The sequence below is a fragment of the Citrus clementina genome, unplaced genomic scaffold, assembly GCF_000493195.1.
Source record: "Citrus clementina cultivar Clemenules unplaced genomic scaffold, Citrus_clementina_v1.0 scaffold_2, whole genome shotgun sequence".
NCBI classification, from domain to species: domain Eukaryota; kingdom Viridiplantae; phylum Streptophyta; class Magnoliopsida; order Sapindales; family Rutaceae; genus Citrus; species Citrus x clementina.
The window spans coordinates 3,999,595-4,001,941 of NW_006262688.1; the positions used below are offsets into that span (position 1 = coordinate 3,999,595).

Sequence of the window (2,347 nt, forward strand, 5' to 3'; positions counted from 1 at the left end):
GAGTCCTCAACATTCATATGCACAATTTGATTTTCTTTTGTCACCGGCATCTCCACTTTGTTGTCGACTTCTTTTCCTTTTCGCAAGGTTATGACTGCTTTGACCTCTCCATACTGCTGTGGTAAACTGGTACTTGTTTCATGTACTCCTTTAGGATTAGGCACTGGTTGACTTAGAAATTTACCTTTCTCAACAGTCATTGCCAAGGTCTGAACTGAAGAAGCAAGTTATCCCACCATCTTCTCGAGGCTTGAAACTGATTGAGTTTGTGAGTTGAAGCATGCTCTCATCTCATTTCGTAGTCCATCAATGGTGTGGTTCTGTTGCTCAATCGTAGAGTAATGAACATTCTTGAAATTTTGGAATGCATCCTCCCATGGTCTGGGTTGAAAGTAGTTCTGCTTCTGATTGTATGGTCTAAATGGTGGCTGAGAGGGTTAAGGAACTAGTTCTGATTGGGGGGAGGGAATTTGAGAAATTGGTTGCATTAGTGAAGCTGGAGCTGCTAGTCCATTCTGTTGGAATCCTTGAGACTATGAAAAATTGGGGTGGTCTCTCCATCCAGGATTATATGTGTTGTAGTATGGGTTGTAATTCGATGGTTTTCTCATTACACCTATGGCATTGACTTGATCTGAGTATAATTCATGGTCATGTTGTTCTGTTAATTTAGCAGTCGTTAACAATGCTATTTGTTGAGGGAGACCTTCAATTATCTCCTTGACTTCTTTAATTTCTGAACTTGACTCGCCAATGTGAACCTCATTTACTCCCTTAATTCTTCTAATATTCCTAAGCGATCGACTCCGTTGTTGGGAATTATCCACTTGTCACTGGAAGAATTCTCAAATCTCTGATGCACTTTTTGACATTAGCTTTCCTTCACTTGTTGCCATTAGTCATTCTTGCACATTCGACAATAATCCCTCCAAAAAGTATTGGCATTAGTGTCATTTATCGTACCCATGATATGGACACTTCAAGAGTAGCCCATTGAATCGCTCCCATGTTTCGAAAAACTACTCGTCTTCTGTCTGGGTAAACTCTGAAATTTCCCTGCGAATAGCATTGGTTTTATGCACTGGAAAATATTTATTCAAAAATTTTGTTACCATTTGTTCTCATGATGAAATGCTATTAGCGGACAATGTATTGAGCCATGAACGAGCTCTATCCTTTAAAGGAAATGGGAATAGTCTAAGTTTAACATCATCATCAGAAAAATTCTCATATCTAAATGTTTAACAAACAACATGAAAATCATTCAAATGATTATATGGGTCCTCATTTTCTAGGCCATAGAATGTTGGGAGACAATTTAGCATACTAAGTTTTAGTTCAAAACTCCTAGCAGCTACATTTGGGTATCTTATACATGATGTGCTCAAATTAGCTAAGGGGCTAAAATAGTCCTTAAATGGCCTCTCTTGTGGTACTTGTTGTTGTTGCAAATCCATTTTATTTTTAACGTGTTTGTGTGTGCGCAGTGTTGTTTTCTAGTTCAAGGTCTATAGGTTCAAGATTAGGTAATAATGACCTACGATCATGCATGCAAAGAACAAAAAATAAATGGGAACAAAACGAATAAAAATAAAAAATGAGAAATTACGATACTAACCTTATCACACTATTACAACCTTACTATAAAAATACACAAAAAAATACGTGAAATAAATTAACTAAAAAAAATTAGTAAGATAAACAAAAATTACAAAGAAGAAAAAAAGTACAAGAAAACAAATAAAAGAAATTATTCACAAAAATTAATTCTACAAATTAAAATAACTGATTAGTATTAAAAATTGTTTAATTATCAAGCGATAATATGTTATTTTATACTTATGTTATAATTTATATTTGTGTTTATGTAATTTATTATGAATTATTAATTATGTTTTAAATATATTTAATTTTTTGTATTTTTATGTGTTTATTAGAAAAAATATTAATTTCACGTACTTCGAGGCTCCAAACAGATAAACGGAGGTCAAATTTGGATTCCGAAGGTCCGAAAACCTTAAGATCAATCAAGATCGACTTAAAATTGGGCTTGTGTAAAAAAATTTGACTTTTCCTGTTGACCTAGCACTGATTGGATGATGAAATGAGCTTACAATATATATGAGTGCATGGGATAGCTGGCAGTCTTGACCAAATCTCAACTGTTCATGATTCAATGGCCATGATTGTGTCACGTGGCAATGGTTGGTGAAGCAAGTTGGAGGATCCGAATCTTTGTACTCGGATCAACCCGATCCACCCATTAACCCGCCGAATCTCAACCGTTCTTTGGGTAAATCGGACGAGTCAAATGATGCCATGTGTGATGTTGACTTTTGAAGTTTGA

The 2,347-nt window shown here is 35.2% G+C and overlaps 1 non-coding gene across 1 annotated transcript; it reads left to right on the plus strand.

Annotated features, from left to right (window-relative positions):
- The first annotated feature begins 960 nt into the window (after nt 1-960).
- On the plus strand, nt 961-1,064 carry LOC112101323. Its single transcript, XR_002907449.1, has one exon. It is a non-coding gene; the product is annotated as a small nucleolar RNA R71 (small nucleolar RNA).
- Nucleotides 1,065-2,347: the final 1,283 nt, after the last annotated feature.